General features: G+C 44.5%; 1 protein-coding gene across 4 annotated transcripts in view; it reads left to right on the top strand.

Annotated features, from left to right (window-relative positions):
- The window catches only part of PRKG1 (protein kinase cGMP-dependent 1), a 1,258,994-nt gene that overhangs the window by 896,903 nt on the left and 338,899 nt on the right, over positions 1 to 23,192 (top strand). The window lies entirely within an intron of this gene.

The raw sequence follows: 23,192 nt of genomic DNA, 5'->3' as shown, positions 1-23,192 counted from the left end.
GGATGTTTCCTTTGACTTCCAAGAATGGGAGATGGCGAATTTCTCTCTTCTTTCAGTCCGTGTAAAGCAAGATTTCGGTAACTACCCCTCAGAAGCTTCAGATGAGCAAATTTACAACAGGTATATGTTTTATTAGCATATGAGTATGTATGCACCAATGCAAAAATGTCGCTAATATTCGTATTCTCTGAAGCTGCGAAGACCAGGGAACGGTACAACAGGGCCCACTAGGTTTGCAGCATCCTGACTGGCCAGGGCAGGATAGGGTCTCTGCAGAGACAGTGAAGGAGGGGTACCGGAGCGCCCATGCAGGAGCGCAGGGTGATGGGGGTGAGAGGAGCTGCGGGACACCTGCTCTGGTATCTTCTGCTTCCCCAAGGATCCCGAAAGCAGGGTCACCGGCTGAGGATGAAGAACGGGCGGACGTATGGGAGGTTCGGGGGCAGAGGAGGAGGCAGGACAGACGTGGAGGCGTGCCTGAGCTCGGAAAACACAGCGTGACCGCCAGGTGCCCTGCCACCCCACTTGACGTTAGCCGTTCCAAATCGAAATTAAACAGGCGAGGAAGAGGATCGAAGCCTTGCGATGGGGGGCACGGATCAGGCTCGACCCTGCCGGAACAAGAGCTAGTGGAGAATAAGGGAGGGGGAGGGAAAAGTCCTCCTGGGGTAGGAGGCCGGCCAGTGTGATGAGGTCCTTGGAGTTGGCCCACCGTCCCTTCCAGCGGCCGCGCTCCCGCCCTCCCACACACACGCGGGTGGGCACTCGGCCAAGACCAAGGAGGGGTGAGGAGAGACTACGGAGCTGAGGTGCAGAAAGGACGGTGGCTCTGGCCCTGGGATGTGGCCAGCGCGAGGGTGGGAGGTGTGTGCGGAGGAGCGGGGCCAGCTGGAGACGGTGGCATCCGGGGGTGCGAGTCTCAGGAGCGCTGAGCAGTTGTCAGAGTTGTGCGCGAGCAGGGATGACTTGGAAAGATGCCGAAGATGGTTTTCTTTCCGGGCCCCATCCCGGCCCTTCAAGGATCCGTAGAACCCCAGAGGTTCCTCTACACGAATTCTAGCTCCAGGCCTCTGGGAAAGAGCCCGCCTACGATGCGCTGGTCTCCCTCACCTCCTCTGAAGGGAAGCAGAAGTCACATTGGCTAACCAGGTTCAAGTGGACGGAATCCACGAGAAGAAAACAGGGGTTGCGCTTCTCCCTGAACGCCCTGACCCCTGTGCCTGTAGCCTCTTGGGATGCAAAACCGCTCTCCCTGGCCCTTTTGGTTTTTCCTTTCCTCGCTGCATACACGCTGAAGAGCTCTCTGATGCCCTTTTCTCTTTTTCACCAAAGCAAACTAAAAGTACAGACTTGACTAGTCCCAATCAGGCCCTTCAAAAAAATCCTTTAATCACGTTCTTTCTTTGCCACAGCTGTGGGAGGATTTGTATGCTCTGCAAGACAATGGCGAGAGCTCTGTAACCGTTCTGACCAAAGAAAGATTTTCGCCTTTTAGGTCAGATTTCCTAACCGGCAGGTGCCTTAATGGACGTTTGGATGGTGTGAGCCACAGTGCATCCTATAGGGATGCTGCGGGGGAAGGGACACGCGTGTCTAGGCGCCCACGTATTTGTTTTGAGGACACGAAAGTAAAGTAAACAGACAAAATGCAAAGTAGACCTATGAATAGACCACGCGGTGCGCGGGAGTATTCGACTCAAGTTGCATAAACAAGTGTAGTGAGACATTAGATGCAATTAGGGATCAGATAGAGTGAGCAAATTGGGAAGAACAAAAGCAACGGTAATGTCACATCACGTTAATGGGAATGTGCTTGCATAGTAATGGAGCTGTCTTTCTTTCTGCAAGTGTCCAAAAGATGAAAGAGGGCCAGATCCTCCTGAAAGGACAGCGGTATTATTGTAGCGTTCAACAAAGAAGTGGCAGCCTTGTTTGTTGGGCAGATATTTGGGGGGCACCTGCCCCGTGCCAGGAATTGCTGCGGCTCTGGGGATCCGGGGCTGTGCTCCGGCAACGTTAAGTTCCAGCGGAGGCGACAGACGAGGCGAACGGTGCTGGGGATGAGGCCGCTCCGTATGGGGTTGCCGTAGGAGGACCTCCCTGGGGAGGTGAGGTTCGTGCTGACGTCCAAATGCAGATAGGAGATGCCCTGCGTGCCGGGCAGAGCTGGGAGCAGACACTGTTCCTAAAGCAGGAGGAAGCTTCTTCCCCTTGAGGAACAGAAGGAAGGTTTATAGCAGGCTGACATGGGGCTGGAGGAAATCAGGCAAGGCCTGTTGACAGTGGCTTTGCGGGCACGATGAGAACTTTGGTTTTTATTCTGAGCACGATGGGGAGACGTGGAGGGTTGGAAGCCGTGAAGGGGCACGTTCTGAGTTGTGTTTTAATCACCTCTGGCTGGCTGGTGGGTGAAGGGGGGTTGGAGTGGATCAGACTGCCGTCAGCCCAGTGAGGCTGGGCGTCCCTGTGCGCGCGTACTTTCTGGCTCTTATTCCTTCTAGTCACTGTGAAACAATACTTCCAGTGTAAGGGGACAAAAAGAGTTCAAGAACGGGGACAGGGGACGCAGGGGCAGAGAGAGAGATAATGTGTCGCAGATGGAAAGAGAAATGCAGTGGTTCAGGAGGGTCCGTGTGACTAAAGGACACGCAGGGGACACTTGAAGCATCCTCTCCTACAGGTGTAAAAGAAGCCTCTGTCGGAGCCATTGCTGCCACTGCCCCCCAGCTCCCCCGCCCCTCAGTAATTTCTAGCGCGGACGTGCATAGCCGCTTTTGTGTTCGTCCCTGTGAGATTCTTTAACAGGAACTAGTACCCTTACTCTTTTTTTTTAAGTTCATTTATTTTGAGAGAGAGCGAGCTCAAGTGGGGGAGCCACAGAGAGAGAGGGAGAGAGAGAATCCCAAGCAGGCTCCATGATGTCAGCACAGAACCCAATGCAGGGGGGGTTCTCACGAACCGAGAGATCACGACATGAGCCGAAATCAAGAGTCAGATGCTTAACCTACTGAGATGCCCCTGCGCCCCCTAATACTCTTTTTCTAGGTATGGCAATTTAGTGACCCTTGCTTTTTTGTCTTTATATCATAGAGTAGAAAGATTTCCTTTGCATATTGGATCTCCCTTGCCTCTTTAGGGACATACAAAAGTTGTCTCTAGTTCCTTTCAGGAGGTGCGTGTAGGCGTGAGTTCTTGTCGGAAGACCTATCCGATGAAGCACACTCATCCCAACCTTTTCCCAGGCTGGGTTCTGCAAAGACATGTTGAAATAATCTGTGTGACTTTCTCATTGCTCAGCTTCATTATCAGTGTGGTATGCTTTTCCACGTCTGACTCCAACCAAGTCTTTCTACATATCAGAGAAGATTTCAGGTGCTCCCTGTTTGGTTTGCTAGAGAAGCCACTTTATTGTTGGTAAAATACATCAGAAGAGGCGTTTTAGGTACGTGTAGTGAATACCAACCTCAAACTTCAGAAACTGATTTCATTGACCTCCATCCCATCCCTTTTATCAAAGCAAAAAGTGTCTATTTGAATTAATTAGTCAAGTGTTATGATCTATTCTGAGACTCTAGAAAACACCCAGGGGTAAAGGAAGAGAAGTGTGAAATTATAAGATAAGGTGTAATTTCTTCTTTATTACTATAACAATGAATGACACACACTTCCTTTTTCCTTCACATACACGATTAGTCTTTGTGATGAATTACATTTTTCAAATGGATGGGGCAATTCCTAGCTAATCCCCAACTGAGAAATAGTTCGCTTCAATGCTTACCTATCCAAGCACAGTGGGCAATAAACCCATATCTGACGTTCATTCACATGTCAGGACTGTGGTGACATCTTTAAGGATATTGGCACACAAAAACATTTTCCGATGGAGAAGACGAGTAAGAATTAACCTGAAAGCCTATCGCAAAGCGTGTTCAAAAATTTGAGGAAGAGTTATGTTTTTGCCCTCATGGGCAAAACAGTTGAGAACTCAGGGAAAATTACTTCATGGAAAATGCCAGATTGAAGACCAAATTAAGCCAACAAATTCACTTTTCACCGCTTGGCATAGCATATTTTCCCTTTATGTGAATAGAAGTGGGGCATGGGTGCTATATTTAAATCCCTTGATTTTTAAATGGAAAATAAAGCATATCAAAACCGCTTCTTTGCTTTTATTGGAATCTGTTTCATGTCCAATTTGCTCATTAAAACATTGGATTTGTTCATCTTAGAATTAAAAATCCTCTTTGCTACATCAGCTTTGTAAAGCTCTTCACCTCTGGGTCAGCAACCTCACGCGATTGCATCTTGGACACGCTTGAGCCTGAATAATTCTCGTTCTGCTCTGTGTCCCTAGATGGTCCATTGGTTTTTTATTTTGTTTTGTTGTTGGTATTTATACCATCGTGGTCCTGACAAACTCTTAAATAATATTCCTCGGACTTCTTGAACTAGGGAAAAGATGAGAAAGTAAAAATGGGGGAAAAAAGGCAAGGAGAAAATGTTTTTCAGAACCCCCATTACTTGATAATATAGTAGGAGGCAAATACCACATTATACCATCCAGAGAATATCGCTGGAGAAGGAGGCGAATGTACCAGATGCACTCCTTCTCGCTTCAAGGTCCAGCAGGTGTGAGTATGTCACTGTTCCTCGGTGGTACCCTGTCACGTTGAGGTCTTCCCAAATCCCTCTGCATTCTCTACGGTTGTTAGTAATGCAGGGGAAAGTTCTACGTTTGATTGAGTTAGTGGAACGTTCTGTAAAGCTCTCTTTTTTCCACTCTAAACAGGCCTGGAGTCTTCAGGAAAGAAACTGATGGAGCAGACAGGAACGTTATTAGTTCTTTTGAAATCTGTTGTTTGGATTAAACTTTTTCTTCCCTTCCTTTAGGCCTGGCTCTTGCTATTCAAAGCCAAGCTGGAGGGAATTCAAAGACCTGTTCTTTCGCAATTGCTTTGGGATAAAGGGCTCTGAATATGAAGATTAGACTGTTTGGTTCTTTCTGGTTTCTTTTGGGTCATCCTTTCTATGAGGCAAATAACTGCTTTGGAAGGGGGATGGTGTGGGAAGTGTGCTTGGTGGCAGGACATAGAGATGAGAAAGTAAAGGCAAAACTCTGTTTAATATTAACTTCTTCATGTTTTATTGTTTTTTAAAGCTTATTTATTTCGAGGCAACAGGCAGAGAGAGAGAATCCCAAGCAGGCTCTGCTCTCAGCCCAGAGCCCGATGTGGGGCTCAATTCCACAATGGTGAGATTATGACCTGAGTCAAATCAAGAATTAGATGCTTAACTGACTGACCCACCCAGGCGCTCCTACATCTTATTCTATTATAGAAGTATATATGGAATGGGAGAACATATTCGCAAATCACATGGGATAAGAGATTTGTGTTATTCAGTATTCTCTAGAGAAGCAGAACCAATGGGATGAATATATATACGAAGATTTGTTTTAAGGGATTCGCTCATGTGATCATGGAGTCTGCCAAGTTCAAATTCTACAGAATGGGCTCGCAGGCTGGAGACGAGAAGTTCAAGTCCAAAGGCCATCTGCTGGCAGAATTCCTTCTTGGCAGGGAGGTCAGTCTCTGTTCTGTTAAGATCGTCAGTTGATTGGATGAGACCCACCCAATTATAAAGGGAAATCTGCTCCACTCACAGTCTACTAATTTAAATATTAATTTTATCCACAAAAAATACCCTCAGTGAAAAATCCAAAATACTGTTTGAGCAAAGACCTGGATGCTGAGGGCCAAGCCAAGTTGACAAATTCGCCATCACAGGACTCGTATCTAATATATATCAAGAACACTTACAACTCAATAATAAACACATACAGTTCAATTTTAGAGGTAGCATGTGACTTGAATAGACATCTCCCCAAAGAAGAGATGCACAGAAGGCCACTAAGCACATGTAAAGAGTTGCAATGTTAATAGTCACTAGGGACATGAAAATCAAAGCCATGAAGGTGTACCATTTCACACCCACTTGGATGGCTGGAATTAAAAAGACAGATGATAACAAATGTGGATGTGAAGAAATTAAAACTCTAAAATGTCACTGGTGTGGTTGTAAAATCCCATGGCTTCTTTGAAAGTCAGGCAACTCCTTGACATCGCAAACACAGGGTTACCATGTGATATATATGTTCTGTGATTGGGTATTTTCCAAGAGAATCGAAAATAGACATCCAGGGGCACCTGAGTGGCTCGGTCGGTTAAGCATCCGACGCTTGACTTCAGCTCAGGTCATGATCTCACTGTCCTTGAGTTCAAGCCCTGTGTTATGCTCTGTGCTGACAGAGTGGAACCGGCTTGGAATCCTCTCTCCCCCTCCCTCTCTGTCTTCCCCCGCTATTTCAAAAATGAGTAAACTTAAAAAAAAAAAAAAAAGGAAAATAGATGTCCACACAAAAGATTGTAAATGAATGTCCATGGCAGTATTATTCCTAATAGCCTAGAAGTAGAAACCTAATAAATAAATCAAATGTGCTGTGCTCATACAGTGCAATATTATTCGGCTATAAAATGCCATACATCGAAAGAGTCTCTTGAAACGAAATGCCCAGAATAGGCAGGTCTGTAGAGCTAGAACCCAGGAGGGTGAGGGGCATGGGGAGTGATTAATGAGCATGGGTGTCTTTTCAGGGTGATGAAAATATTTTGAAATTAGATCTTGGTGATAGTTGCACGAGTATCTATACTGAAAACCGCGGAATTGTGGGCTTTAAATGGTTGAATTTTATAATCTGTGAATTCTATCTTAAAGCTTTCAGAGAAATGTAAAAGAAGAAAGAATGGAAGGATAGGACAGTAAAGAGGTGGTGGAATATGAGCAATATTGCGGGAGATGATGTAAGGAAACAATTGAAGGAACTTAGAAATTTGTCCTGGAGAAGACTTTGGGGTTGAGAGTATTGGATTGTTTTCTAAGTAGACTATATTGTCTGTGTTGGGGATGGGATGCTTCGTCTCTAAAAACAGTGAGACTTTAGCAACCTAGTTAACCCATTATTCATCAATGTCTCATTTACGAATGGGGATAGCATCCATTTCTGCCTCTCGTAGCATTGCCGTGGTCTTACGCTGGATGATGAATGTAAAATCATTAAACGTAAACACGCCATCTTGGATGCTGGTCAGCGGTGCTTATCAACTAATCCATATATCGGCACGCATAGAAAACACATGTCTTGCACACATAGCAGGCACACGCATGAGACTGTTCATGGCTTTCGGGTGTGTGGGCTGCCCCAAGTCCTACTCGTGTCTCCATCCGAAAGGCTGAGAAGGCATCGGTGGTGTCTGGGGTCACCTGCGGTTGTTACAGCCCCAGGTGAGGGTGGCAGGCGGCTGCTGTCGGCCTCCCGTGGTTAGAAGCAGGGATGATAGGAAGCATCCTCCGTTGCACAGGACAGCGCTTCAACAAGTATTCAGCCCCAAATGTCAGTAGTACAGACACAGAAATTCTGCTGCAAACCATAGCTATGATGCACTTGGGAAAGTCTGCTAAATGTGTGAAGGAAATAAAATCGGGTGATAACGGTAGAGAGTACCAGGGGTGGACGGTTTGGAGAGTTATCTCGGAAGAGGTGGCCTTCGGGTTGACAGGCGTGCACATGGTGTGGATGGCAAAATACAGTACAAAACGTGAAGGATTAGCGGACAGAATATATATTTGGAAGGCTGCAGTGCATGAAGACATTTGGTCGGGATGTCGTGGACACTTACGCGTTGATTGGATGCCGGGACGATATCGCGTGTGCAACTTTGGTCTAATGGCGTTTCTGTATAATGACATTCTCAGCGAGCTTTCTGTGCGCTAACACAAACAGCAGACATCCTGTCTACTTAATGATGCGAACGCAGGGCTAGCCTGGGTCTTCTGTTAAATACCAGCCCAGGTAAATCCTATTCAGGCATTCCCAACTTCTAGCTGGGGAACCGGGGCTCGGGCAACACAGCTAGGGAAACGAGGAGGAATTTTAACCCACTCTGGCACTACAATCAGCATCTTTCACCACTGTACTGAATTTGATTTTGAAAATTTGTGGATTAAATGAATAAGAAAACCCTCACCCCCACTCTTTCTTATAAATAGGAGATGCTTTCTTCTAAAAATGTTTTCTTGTATTTTTTTTTTTTTCTGGGCGAAATTAGTTTTCTCCCAGTCCGCATTTAATTTGCGATGACAGGAATCTATTTTCTGCTAGCCCCAAACTCTGAAGGCATTTCTAGTCATTTTCTCACCAGAATATGTATGCTTTCCTGCTCCATGCTGCTTGTAATTCATTAAAATGTATGTTCTCTGCAAATAGGAAACCAATCGGTAATAAATCAGCTTTCTAGAAAACATTCAGAGAAAGTGCTTGAAATGGTTGCTGCATAAGAATATACAGACCTGCTTGGTACTGGTGATTTGCTGCCTTTTAGGGGGCTTGTAAACAAACGGTGAATTTCTGTGAGACTATAAATTAGTGGCTTCCCTTTAGCATGAGGATGACATTCCATTTACAAAATGCCATTTGATAGTATTGGCGTCGATCATAATGAGCCCTGGATTCTTTTTACAGAGCGTAGTGATAAACACCGGGTCTGAATTAGACCAACCGCTCTGATTTTAAGAGACTAGGAGCCAAGATCTTCAATTTCTGTTCTTCCTCCCTCCCTCTCTCTTTCTCTTTCTCTCTCCCTCTCTCTCTCTCTCTCTCTTGCCCTCTTCCCTTCCTTCCTTCATCTGAGATGTGTTCATAGCTGCCAAAAAACCTAGTTCAGGGACTTATACACAGTCGGTGTCCAAGACCTAAATCGATGAAGGACAAGAAGCCCACTTGTGCTTACAACATGCTAGCAAAAAGCAAAAGATAAGAGAGAAGAACAGTTGGACTTTCCGTTTTCGTCACCACACACAGAGCTCATCTGTGATGGAGTCATCAGTCAGCTTGGCAAGGATGGTGGAGTGGCCCCTCGGTCCCAGGTCTCCCCAGACCTTCGGCTACTTGAGCCCTAGGAACCCGGAGGAAGGCAGCGCACCATCCCATGCAGAGAAGGAATCGAGCCATTTGGAGGCCAGTGCCTGCGGGGCTGTTTCCTGGTAGATAAGCCTCTGAACTGTGGCAGGCAGTGTGTCTGAGGTGTGAACGTTTATCAGTTGTCAGTCAGTAGGAACGAGGAGGAGGAGGAGGAGACCGTGGCCAGCCAGAGCTTCAGGGGAGCGAGGACCCTTCTCTGAGTCTTCGGCCCCATGTGTTCCCTTCCTTGTTACGGGATGCCATCAGTGAGCGTCTCTTAGCTCTCAGGTAGGACCTACCCTTCTCTTTTTATTACACCTAAAAATTATTATTTTAATAAAGGCAACGTGGTTCGTCTTCTAAACAGAGCTGCAGTGCACCATCACTGTGCGATTCTCTGCTTTGTACGATGCTGGGCAGGTCACTTTACGCTTCCAAGAATCGTTAATCACTGTGGGCCTGAGAGCAGTGGGCTATTCCAGTTACCTGACTCTGCTTTCTCCTCTGGTTTGTGGTTCCCTTGCTCTCTTTGTCAGCATATGACTTCAGAGTCACATGCTTGTTCCTAGACTGATGGGAACTTGGCCATTTCCCAATTGTCCAGAAGTACCTTAAGGGTAGGATGTGTCTGGACTGCTATCCTATTTCCAGCAGAGCAAGGATTTGCACAAGAATTCTCCCCGGCATTTACTACATAACCAATATTTGTCGAATGAATAGTCTGAATAGGGTTTCAGTAAATATGTGCTACATGAGTGGGGAAACACAGCTGTTTGATTTTACATTTAGATGCTTTCAGCGCAACCAGAATGGAAACTTGTCCAGGATGTGGGACACGCATTGTGCAAGGCAGGAGTCCGGGAGCATTATCGGATGACACACAAGCGAAGGGGCTGGTAGAGGATGCCCGAGGACCCAAAGTCAAGGTGGAAGACAGAGGTGGAGGGAGCCGAAGGCTAGAGGGTCACGGGAAAGGAATTCCTTAATCACTCTCTCCTCCACCTTACCCACCCCTGGGAGATAAAGCACAAACCTTGGGAGGATAGATATTCTACAGAAGAGGAAACCTCCTAAATAACGGATTCCGGCTCTCGGATAAAATGGCCCTGGGCAGAGGGCTGAGCTGGGGTCAACTTCTTTATCAACAAAGAGGTAGGCATTTTATCAGAGGTGACAGGGCTGAGCACCCACGGCCCAGAGAATGTCACTAGAGGAGACCAAAGAAGAAACCCTAAGTGGCGATAGCAGAAGTTCCTGGCCCTAGAGGAGGAGAATAGGCTTTTCCAGCAGCTCAAGAAAGGTTTCCGTGAGAAAGAAAACCCGACGGGAAACCAAACTGCAGTGATGACCCCTCTGACAGGTGCTGCACTCGGGGCGGAGCCTGGCCCTGTGCTGGGGAGCTCGCCGTCTTCACCTGCCAGGAGCCCTGCAGGGCACAGCCCCCAGGTACACTCGTGGCGGCCAGCAAGGCCAAGCTCATGTTTGGACTCCCGAGCGCTTAGGACGCGGTCCTGTGTGGGCCCGCTTTTTGCAGAGACCACAGAACGCGGGCAACTCCCCGGCAGCCCAGGAGGTGCCTCTGGGACAGCTCGGCGCCCCCGCCCCAGGGCCGCACTGTCTTTCTGTAGTCTTTGAGGAGGACTTTTTGGGGTGACGGTGGGATTCACGGGATCTGGAGCCCACGGCCAAGAAAGAATTTCTGAAGACGTCTTTGGTGCAAAAAGGTGATTTTATTAAAGCTCAGGGACAGGACCCGTGGGCAGGAAGAGCTGCCGGGGGACCAGGAGGAGAGACTGGGGGAGGTAAAGTCCAGGGGAAGTTTCCAGCGAGATTTTCATATGCTAGAGAAGACGCCCAGGCTCCTGGAGGCCTGGCTGTTGTCAAGCTAGGGTGGTTTTCCTTCCAGCAAAGCATTAGCGTTGACACAACAGTGGGTCATTTCACCCTGCTTGCCTCAAGTGTTTGTCCGTGGGCTGCAGGGTGTAAGGAGATTTACTGTTATCTGCCATCTCCTCCTGCCTCTGTCCCCACCTCAGTCCTCACCACAGCTCAGAGCGCCTTGAGCATGTCCAGCCACCCACGTGGGACCTGGCTTTATCACAGCCCTGTGCGCCTGCCGCCCCCCACAGGGTTCCCCCGGCCTGCTGGCGTCCTGGCCTCACAAGAGCAGGTAGAACATGTCCACCAACAGACAGGCTTCCCTGCTCATCCTGTCTGTACCCTGAGGGCTGCCTCCAGCCCCCAGAATCCTTCCCTTCCCCCAGCAACCTCTACTGCAACCAGCCGGAAAGTCGGGCTTTGCAGGCCCTGGGCTCGCCTTCAGCTAGCACAGCCAGAACCCGGGACTGGACCACAAGAGGCCCCTGGGAGTGTATCTGCATTCTCCCCTCCAAACTCTGCCACAAGGGAGAGTCACTGTCCCAGTACCAGGCCAATAAAATCTATCTGCCCCTGAAAATCAGCAAAATATGTATGCATGCATATGTATGTATGTATATATATGTCTCTGTATATATATGTATACATATGTATATGTCTGTATGTGTGTGGATACACACACACATACATTTCTTTTTTTTTTTTAATTTTTTTAACGTTTATTTTTGAGACAGAGAGAGACAGAGCATGAATGGGGGGAGGGTCAGAGAGAGAGGGAGACACAGAATCCAAAACAGTCTCCAGGCTCCGAGCGGTCAGCACAGAGCCCGACGCGGGGCTCAAACTCACGGACCGCGAGATCATGACCTGAGCTGAAGTCGGACGCTTAACCGACTGAGCCACCCAGGCGCCCCACACATACATTTCTTTATCTCCGTATTATAATGCTTGGATTTCAGTCTTGGCAACAATTTTTTTATTTAAAAAAAATTTTTTAATGCTTATTTATTTTTGAGAGAGAAAGAGAGTAATGAGTGGGGAAGGGGCAGAGAGATAGGGAGACACAGAATCCAAAGCAGGCTCCAGGATGTCAGCACAGAGCCCACTGTGGGGCTTGAACTCACAGACCGTGAGATCATGATCTGCGCCCAAGTCAGACACTTAACCAACTGAGCCACCCAGGTGCCACATCTTAGCAACACTTTTTAATGCTGGTCCACAATTCACTACTATGTGACCTTGCACATTAACTTTCCTATGTTTTAGTTTCTCTTTTTGAAAATGTAATAAGATCTATATCATACAACTGTTTTTCATTTTTTAAAATATTTTTCCTTATTAATGGACTTTATTATTTCAAGAGGTTTTAAGTTGACAGAAAAGTTGAGCAGAAAATACTGTTCTCACACACTCCCTTCTCTCCACCCTCAATTTACCTTATTATCAATATCTTACTTTTGAAATTGTTACCATAATTCTTTTTTTTATTTTAAATTCTAGTTAGTTACCATAATGTAACATTGGTTTTTAGGAATATAATTTAGTGATTCATCCATAATATTTCTTTATTAATTTTTTTCTACTATCTGTAGTGATCTTTCCTCTTTCATTTCTGATGTTAGTAATCTGTGTCGTCTCTCTTTTTTTGTTAGCCTGACTAGAAGTTGATGGGTTTTATTTAGTTTCACAGAACAAGCTTTTGATTACATTGATTTACTTCCGTTGATTTGCTGTTTTCTATTTTACTGCTTTCTCCTCTATTATTACTTATTTTCCTTGGCTTTGGATTTAATTTGTTCTTGATATTTAGGTTATTGATATTAGATCTTCTTTTCCGACATATGCATTCAGTGCTAGAAACTTCTCTCTAAGCCCTATGTCGGCTGCATTCAAGAAATTTTCACTTATTCTAAAATAGTCTTTTTCTCAAGGCTTTTTCTTTGAGTCATGTATTTATTTAGAAGTGTTTTGTTTAATGTGCACATTTTGGGAGTGGGGAGTTTCAGCTATCTTCCTATTACTGATTTCTACATCAATCCCAGTCACATAGGTTGTATGAATTTTATTCTTTGGAATTTAAGGTATGTTTTATGGCTCCAACTGTGGTCCTAGTGAATGTTCAATGAGAGCTTGAGAGCAATGTATAGTTGTATGTTGGATGAGTTATTCGATACATATCAGTTGATCTTGTTGATTGATATTGCTGTTCAGTCGTATTCTTACTGAATTTCTGGCTTCCGGATCTGTCAGTAATACAGAAGCACTGAAGTCTCCAATTTTAATAGTAGATCATCTCTTTCTCCTTGCGTTTCTATGATTTTTTGACTTATGTATTTAGACATTTTGTTATTAGGCACATACACATTAAAGCATCATTATGTTTTCTTGGACAATTTGTCCTTTCATCATTATGTAATGTCCCTCTTTATCCCTGATAATTTTGAAGTCTGAATTATCTGAAATTAACATAGCTACTTTCTTTTGATTGGTGTTAACATGGTATATCGTTTTCTATCCCTTAACTTTTAATCTTTCTGTCTTTATATTTGAAGTAGTGTTCTTCTAGACAACCTACAGTTAGATCTTAGTCTTGCTTTCTTTGTTATGTTTTGAAATTACTCTGGCAGTTTATGAAATTTTGATTGGAATATTTAGACTATTAATGTTTACAGACTATTTAAAACTACTTATGCTTCATATATCTGAATTAGTATCTGCCATATATCTGTTTTATATTCATATATTTTCTCTTTGTCTCCTTTTTTTCTTTCTTTCCTACCATCTTTTTGTGCTCCCTGTGGTTTAAACTATACATTTCCTACAGTTTCATTCTCTCTCCTTTCTTAGACTATAAATTATATATATTTTAAATGTTTTTTTTTAGTAGTTGCCTTTGAGTTTGAAATACACATCTATAACTAACCCAGGTCCTCTTCCAGGAAGCTCTGTACCACTTTACAGGTAGTATAAGGTAGGACCTTATCCCCAAGTATTCCCTCCTCTTACCCTACTGTCATTCATTTCACTTACTTGTAAGCTAACATACCCCATACACTGTAACTATTTTTTTGTGGGGGGGGGGCAAGAAAGTCTCTATTTCTCTTTCAGTTTTAAAGGACAATTTCACCATATGCAGAATCCTAGGATGGTGGTACGGGTTGTTGATTTCTTTCAACACTTTAAAATTTTTGCTCCGTTCTCCTCTTGCTTGTGGGTTTCTGAAGAGATGCTTGGTATAATCCTTATCCTTCTTCCTCCCTGGGTGACGTGTTTAGTTTTACCCTTGTCTTTGATTTCCAGCAGCTTGAATATGATTCATCCTTTTTGATTTTCTCTGAGCTTTCTGGATCTGTGGTTGTGTCTAACATTAATTTCGGAACCCTCTCAACCATTTTGATTTCAATCATTTCTTGTGTTTCTTTCTCTCATCCGATTATACATGTGACAACTTTTGTAATTGTCATTTGTTGGATATTCTTTTCTATACACCCATTCTTTTTTCTATTTTGATTTTGGAAGTTTCTATTTACATGTTTTCTTGTTACCCCTTTGATTCTGTCTTAGGTTTTCTATCTCTCTGCTTACATCACCCATTTTTTCTAGAATGCTCTCTACTTTTCCTTAGTGTATTATATTATCCATAGTTGCTTTAAATTCCCTGTTAATAATTGCAAAATTTCTGCCATGTTTCACTTTGGTTCTGAGTCTTACTTTGTGTCTTCAAATTGTGGTGGTTTGTTTTTTGTTTTTTTTTTTTGTTTTTGTTTGCTTGTTTTGTTTTTGTCTGCTAGCATGCCTGGTGATTTTTGTTGTTGTTGTTACTGAAAGCTGGATCTGATGTAGCAGGTAAAATGAAATGAGGCAAATGGGCCTTTAGTGGGAGGCTTTATGTTGACTTGGGTGTTAGCCTGTGCTTGCTGTAGTTGTGGTGTCAAAGGCTAAAACTACCTCTCGTGTTCGTGTTTTTTTTTTCCAATCTCTTTTCTTTGAGTTGCCCGGGAAACTCTTCCTTAATTGATTCTGAGACTTGGAGTCTTATAGCTGTGAACCCCTGGATTCTCTAGAGAAGAGAAAAAGAGGTTCTAATAAGATCTAATAAGAGATTCGTATTTGTATATTTATATATTTATATTTACAACCTGCTGTTTGTAAGCTGGAGATCCAGGGAACCCAGGGGTGTAATTCAGTCCAAATCTGAAGGTGCGAGACCAGAGGAGCTGACAGCATGGATTCCGGTCTGGGTCTGAAGGCCGAGTGCAGGAGGTTGACGTCCCAGCTTAAGCAGTATGGCAAGAAGGGTCAAATTCTTCTTTCCTCCACCCTTTTGTTCTATTCAGGCTCTCAACCAAGTGCATGATGCTCTCACCCACATTTGGAAGGACAGACTGCCTTCATTGAGTCCACAGATTAAAATGTTCATTTATCCAGAAACCCTCTCACATATGCACAGATATAATATTAAGTCAAATACCAGGCACCCTATGATCGAGTCAAGTTGACATTAATCACCACAGAGGGTAACCTGTAGAGGGGAAGGGATTTGTTTCATAGCCCTATCATGAGGTCTCAGTCTTTTTTTCTTTTATTACAAATTTTTGTTAATGTTTATTTTTGACAGAGAGAGACACACAGACACAGTGTGAGCAGGGGAGGGGCCAAGAGAGAGGGAGACACGGAATGCGAAGCCGGCTCCAGACTCTGAGCTGTCAGCACAGGGCTAGACTTAGGGCTCGAACTCACGAACGGTGAGATCATGATCTGAGCTGAAGTTGGAAGCTTAACCACCTGGGCCACCCAGGTGCCCCTGAGGTCTCACTGTTAGAGTGAGCCCAAGTGAGGAGTTTGTCTCCCCACTCATCAAAGCTAGAGGGACCTGGAGTTGAGTGTTTTCTTCACCCAGGTTGGTTAATCTTTGGCAGAAGCTCCCTTAAGCTCTAGTAGAATAGTTTCTCTTGAGCACAGGTCTTGTAAAGAGAACAAAGGGCTCTGAATATAGTTCAGAATCATTAGTTTTCTTCTTTCCCTGAACAACTACTGGAGTTTTCCCCCTATCTTCAGGATGAACACCTGGGAGAATTCCTCGGGGTTAAAAATCCTGAGAGTGTTAGGGGGAGTTTCCCCCAGCTGATCTACACTGAGCCTCTGGCAATGCATCAGTGTGGGTTTAGAGCATTCCTGCCCACACTGGCTCTAGCTGGGGGTTTTTGCTTCTGGGCCTCTGCTCCCAGTAGGTTAGCTGCGAATCTGGGTTTCACCCCATCTCTCTCTCCAGCTTTGAAAGCAGCAAAGCCCTGTGACCTCACTTTTCTGACTGTCTCTCCAGCTTTCAAAGCAGCAAAGCCCCATGACCTCACTTCTCTGATGGCTCTAAGGAAAGTGATTGATTTTCAGTTGAGCTTTTTTTCTTGTGAGGATGAGAGTGATGGTTTCTGAGCTCTTAATGTGTCACATGGGAAACCACTGTATTTCAATATTAAATGGAACATCCATAGAAAGCCCTTAATCCATGGCACAAAGTCAGAACATATTGTCAGCTACTACTGTAATTTATTGATTCTATCACTTTTTTGGTCTAATTAAATAACAAGATACTTTAGGCATCAAGAAGTCAGTGCCTCTCTTTGAGCATATTAGAAAATTATTTCAGTACAAAATAATAGGTCTGCTGTGGCCAGAGGTCTGCAGCACTCACAATGGCAGGACGACACCGGCATGAAGAAGCAATCTGAGCCGAAAGCTGGGCCAGAGAGCCGGTGACAAGGGGGAAACAGTGAGGAACACGAAGGAAAATAGCAAGAATTAGGCCTGCAGGAGCGTGAGTCTGGGAATGTAGAAAAGGTGGCGAAGGGGATAATAGCCTCTTTAGATGTTTGACCCAGAGCAGAATTGATACAGCCAGCTTTGTCTTTTGTATTCAGAGATGGTGCTTCTGATGGGATTGCTATTCCTGCGAAGAGATGCTGTTGAAGTTTGTTGCGAGAATGGCCGCCCTTTGGTTCACAGCTGTCACCACTGTTTAGAGCAAAGCTGTCATAGATGTGTGGCCTGCCCAACCTCTTTGCTCAGACGGGGCCTCCCCCTCCATGGCGACTGTGGCTTTTCTTGTTCTGCATGCCGCTCAGTTTCCCAGGGGGTTGGTATTTGCACAGCGGTTGAGAAGCAGCCGCAGAGCGATCCTTCAGCCCTGCCGGCGTATCGTCAGGTCCATTCACCGTAGACTGCTTCTGGCCTGTTTTCTCTATTTCTTGTCTACCATAGTTTTGTTTTCTATTTTGGTTTTGTTTTGTTTTTGAGTATCGCTTCTTAGTAGCCCTAGAAACTTCTCTCTCCCTCTCTCTGCCCCTCCTCTGCTCACTCTCTCTCTCTCTGTCTGAAAATAAACTTGAAAAAATTGAAAAACAACTTTATGTATATAAAATAGAAAAGATCAGCCTTGCAGGTCTAAAGAAAGTTGGACTCTGTGCCATGAACTTTGAACTGGGAGTAACCTTGGTTCCATATTGGTTTCCCAAGTAGACTAGATCACATGACTCAGTTGGGGATGTTGCTTAAAATACACGTATGCGGAACAGCCACAGGACGACTGAAATATATCTGGGAAAGGTGTCTGAAAACCTGTATTTTAAAAAAAAAATTTTTTTTTAATGTTTATTTCTGAGACAGAGCATGAGCAGGGGAGGGACAGAGAGAGAGGGAGACACAGAATCCGAAGCAGGCTCCAGGCTCCGAGCTGTCAGCACAGAGCCCGACGCGGGGCTCGAACTCATGAACCATGAGATCATGACCTGAGCTGGAGTCTGTCGCTCAACCGACTGAGCCACCCAGGCGCCCCATGAAAACCTGTATGTTAAATAGCCACTGTTAACATTGTAGGTCAGGTCACAGATTGGCCACAAGGACCACACACAGTTGCACGTGCCCAACCGCTCACACAGGGAGAAGGATTGAAGTTTCCATAGGTCCCCAATTTGTTTAGTTATGGAAGGGAGGGGATTCGCCATACCCAGCAGGAGCAGACACAAGCTGTGTCCACAGGTGATCACCATGCCCTTCCTCTTATCCATTCAGTGTGACGATTGAGACAGGTGGTGTCATGCTAGGATTGCAAAAGAGAGTAACACTTGGCTCTGTGGCTGGTTTGGTTGGTTAGTTGGTTGGTTGGTTGGAGTTTCTTTTGTTGTTGTTGTTTGTTGGTTTTATGGGACTTCTATTATCATTTGAGAAGACGTTACCCTAAAATACTGTCATTTCCACGTAAGGTAGGGATCACCAAACTGCCTGCTACCAATTTTTGGACTGTCGTTGACCTAAGAATGATTTTTTTTTTTTTTAATGTCTGGAGAAAAAAAGGTCAGAAGAATGAGGCTTCATGCCGTGTGAACATTATATGAAACTCAAACGTAAGTTTTACTGGAAGCCAGCCACACTCGTGCCTTCTCTCGTCGTCCACCACTGCTCTTACACGGCAGTGAGAGCTGCCCAGTTAGAGTGCAGACAATGGGTCTGAAAGCCCAGGCCACCCAGCAGCTAGGTTCTTCCTGGAAAAAGTGTGACAACCCCTGATTGAGGGGAATGCCAACAGTCACCAGGCTCTCCTGGCTCCTGATGCAGAACAGCACTGGCAAGCCCCCGTCCTTACTCTGGAGGGGTCCGCGCGGGTGCCCAGGTGGTCCTGAACAGACGCTCTTCCTGCTCCCTGCTCTCCAGGGCCCTGGAAGCGATTCCCCACCTTTAAGCCTGACCCTGATTTCCCTGTCGTCCGGCTTGGAGGTTCCCGTACAGAGTTGGGATAGAAGACCGCAGTCACAGTGCATTTCCCCACTCCCAGCCGTCCGCACGGTTCAGGTGGCCTGGAGAATTTAGGAGGCACCCACCGACAGGTGAAATGAAGGACTTGCTTGCCAAGAAGTCAAGTCATGTGCGAGAGGTTTCCGCAACTGATTGGGAAGAAATAGACGGGACTCGGTTCTGTGGCCTCCCTTCTGGCCACAATAGCAGGGGCCTTAGCACAGCCCTTAGTAGACAGCGGCTCTCCAGGTAAAGGAGTTTGTGACAGCTTTCAGGAAGTGCATCACGGCCTTCTAATGCAAACCGCAAACCCATGAGGCGCTTCCCTTATTGAACGGGAAAGGGTTGTTTTAAGTGGAAACCAGGAGGCCCCCCTGGGGCTCCCTTCATTACTTGAAGTGTCAGCTGTTAAAAGCTTAAGGGCCAGAAAGCTTAAGGTGGGGAAGAGAAAAAGTTAATAAAGAACAATCACGGTGCACTCTTGACTGACATTCGAATTTGTAATTTTCCTTCCTAATTAGCATTAAAGCTTTCTCTATTTGGCAAAAAAAAAAAAAAAAAAAAAAAAAAAAAAAAAAAAAAGCTAGGCGGCTGAACTTGAACTTCCAGAGAGATGTTTTAACAGCTGCTCACCATCCTAAGATGAATATCAGTAATTAGAACTATTATCGTTTGCTGTCATCATTACAGCTACTGTTATTAATCCGCACCAGGGAAAGCCATGAGGCTAATGCTGGCTGTCCCAAACTATGAAATCCTAATTATCATTCCCTGCTCTAGAAAAGAAGCTGTTTGAGCAGCTATTGAGAGGAGGAGGTGTCTGTTTAATGTGCTGATGATTTGGAATCACTGGCCAAGAGAATTCTGGAGAGTGACCCCTGCTTCCATTCTGCCTCTTGACTGGTGTAAAGGGTCCTGGGATTTGTTCCAAAGCAGCTAAGGTTACGCGTTGTAGACCTTGGCCTCTCAGAGGTGAAGCCTCCACTGAATTTGCAGACGGCCACTGAATTTGCAAACGGCCGACGTGACACCACTGTTTGACGGTAATTAAAGATACCTCAGGCATAATTACTACTGACCGGAAGAAAGAGATGATAGGAAAATGGTTTTATTATTTTAAAAACAGTCGGTTGCTTAGACGCAGCCTCAACAGTTGTGTACGGTAGATTAAAATGCATGCTTTGCTTTTGACTTACTCGATCCGTTATTTTGAAATTGCAGGCAGGGACTGTTGCCTGAGGTCACTCATCTTTTACTTTTATTTGATGCTCAAGGAGCATAATTAATACTGTGCACGCCAGGCCGGGTGATAAATATACCCCAAACCAGACCTGCCTCCCCCCTCCCCCCAAAAATAACACACTCATAATTGCAGTGTATAAATCAAAAGGGCTAAAGACAGAAAACTGAAATTAATTTTCCATTTTATTTTTGTAAATTGAGCTAAATCGAACATGACTGCTTAACTAGTTGCTAAACATTTATCAATGGTTCGAGAGTGGGCTTAATAACCTTAAGGCAAGCCCTCCGGCATAATATTACGTTAATTTGTTTTTAAACGGCAAGATATTGTAGGGATACCCCCTCCCAGCTATATAATCTATTTCCCAGCATTATTTGGCTGAGATCTGAATTCTGATATACGTGTAGAAACAGAATAAATTAAAGTCTCTAAAACGATTTCCCCAGTAATGTACGTGTATGAGAAATAGCCATCCTAGATAGCCTTCTCTTGCAGGATGTGAACATACTGAAACCTAACAATATCTTTTGATATCTGTATCACTTGTTCCCAGACTTTACCCAAGGCCATTTTGGGGGCACACTGTTGTCACTTTTTACCTATCTGGGTTCCACGGAACCCCCACGAACGGACTGTGGGAGATGCCAGTCTAGGCATGGAGCGCCTTGTAATAAACTGCTGGCTTGAGCCAGAAGGGTTTTGCGGGCTGTTTGGATTATTTACTACAGGACCACAGCAGTAGTTGGGTGCAGAGAGAAGGGCCCGCCTCCCCAGGTTCATGCTGAGTGTGCTGAGTGTGGGGCACCCAGGGGGACAGGGGAGACACCCTGGGTGCCCCAGCTTGGTGCTCTGTCTCCCTGCCTCAGCCACCCCTCTCAGCGACCACATTCTTTTTATGAGCAAGAATTTTTCTAATCTGGTCATATTTTAGGTGACATTTCTGTGTATTTCCTAATTTTATTGCTAGATTACCCAAATCCTCTGCCCTGAAGTTGGGACTCCTCCTTTTCGGGATAGAAGTAATGATGCATTCGTGTGCTTTAATATTGGTGTATTTACGTTTATGAAATACATTATCAATAAAGTGGCTTCGAATGCCTATGACCCCTGATTGGTCCGTGATGAGTCTATGATAATAAAAGAAAAACAATATAGTTAGGTTTTTTTGAATTATTTAATTTAAAACAATGTCTTCTATTATGAGATTGATTTTTTTAATGTTTGAGCTTGCTTCTATTAAAAGAGATGAAAGACAAATACAGTTTTAATTTGATTTTGGTGTTAGATATTCTTACTTGGGAAAATGTCCCCAAGTTGCTGTTTATTATTTCTTCATGTATTTATTTTACTTTGTATGATTTTATTATTAAGTAATCTCTCCACCCAACATGGGGCTTGAACCCCAAGATCAAGAGTCACACGCTCCACCGGGTGAGCCAGCCAGGCGCCCTCCCCTGCCCAAGTTGTCTTTATATAGTTACAAAAATACCACTGGCATGCTAAACCCTGTAAGAATTAACAGTATCTTGTAGTTTCCCTGGCTTTCTCCACTTCTCCCAGCCCTCACCCGGGCCATTGACAATGGTGATGAGTCTTGGGGTGCTGGCTACTCCATTTTTGTCTTTCTCCCCTTCGCTCCTAACACCAGCATAAATTTGTGTGCTGAAGGAATGTTGGGACTTGGAGTAAGTTTCCGTTCTGTGAAGCTCTTTGGACTCTCACAGAACTGAATGTTCTTCTTGATGCCTTTTCCGCAACCATCCCACACGGAACTAATTGTCCTGGACTGAGCCTATTATACACTGTCAGGACCTGAAAACTGATGAACCAGGGATCAAATGAACTTCTCCACATGACGGTAATCTCTCTAATAGAAACATTGTAGGAAGATAATGAGTAAGATGCTAGCTAGAGAGGAAGGGACCCTGGAAATGATCTCGGTCAACCCTTTCATGGGGCAATGGAGAAAGCCAGATGTGATGTGATTAATAAATACAGTTTCCTTGAAAATCAACTTATGAAGAAGCTTCCACTCAGCTGAAAGTGCTGTTATCACTCCTGCGGGAAACCAAAGATTTTCAGTTGTATTAGGATAAGTTAATGCAATAGAAAATAATAGTCATCAAGATGGAGGTTTGGAAAAAAACAAGGAATAAATTTTGTACCTTCCATTCTGTAGTGTGATCCACAGTAGTAAATAAACGCCTGTAAGCACAGTGCTAGAGAGAGAAGAAAATTCACATTCATGGAGGGTACTGTTAGCATTGTTTCTTATTTAAGCATTTATGAGATCCTCCCACACAAATTTGCATTCCCAGTAATAACCTGTGGAATTCTGATTTCAGAATTGTATTTAAAAAAAAAAAAGAAGAAGAAAACTATTACTACCGTAAATAGTTAATGTATGGAAATCCTCGTGTTATTTTCGGTTTTTCTCTGTCGAAAGCAATTTTCTCTGCTGAATAATGTAGAAATTTAGCCTGAGAGCTCCTCATTAGAAAGGATAATTTTTGTTACTGTAACATTATAATTCACTTATTCTTATAAATATTCTGTTCCATTCCTCACCTCAGAAGTTTTCTCATTTAAAATACAGACTATATGGGGCGCCTGGGTGGCGCAGTCGGTTAAGCGTCCGACTTCAGCCAGGTCACGATCTCGCGGTCCGTGAGTTCGAGCCCCGCGTCGGGCTCTGGGCTGATGGCTTAGAGCCTGGAGCCTGTTTCCGATTCTGTGTGTCTCCCTCTCTCTCTGCCCTTCCCCCGTTCATGCTCTGTCTCTCTCTGTCCCAAAAATAAATAAACGTTAAAAAAAAAAAAATTTTTAAAATACAGACTATCATTTTCTCTTTCCTGAACTGGTTTGGTGTTGATTTTATTTTTTTGAATTGAGGATAATGTTGTTCTTTAACTCCTTTCAGTAGAACTGCTTTTATGATTCTAAAAATACCCAGAATATACTCTACTATCTGGAAAAGCAATAGAAAAACAACATTTGAGAAAAAAGCTCACTCTTGACCCCGAATAATTGTCCTTAAGTAATAACAATAGCTGCCATTTATTAAATATTCATTATGTGCCAGACCTCATGGGCTTTAAGTCACTTCTTGCATTCTTAGACAACTCTGTGCAGGACGTGGTATTAACCCTATTTTCCAGATAGATTTGGCAAGAACACTCACCGAAGAACGTGACCCAGGGAGGATTTGGATCTAGGTGTGTTGGACACGGAGACCAGACTTACAATTGTCATGTTGCCTTACTTTGA

This window comes from Leopardus geoffroyi, chromosome D2 (genome assembly GCF_018350155.1).
Source record: "Leopardus geoffroyi isolate Oge1 chromosome D2, O.geoffroyi_Oge1_pat1.0, whole genome shotgun sequence".
NCBI classification, from domain to species: domain Eukaryota; kingdom Metazoa; phylum Chordata; class Mammalia; order Carnivora; family Felidae; genus Leopardus; species Leopardus geoffroyi.
This window is presented reverse-complemented; position numbering and strand designations above follow the sequence as displayed.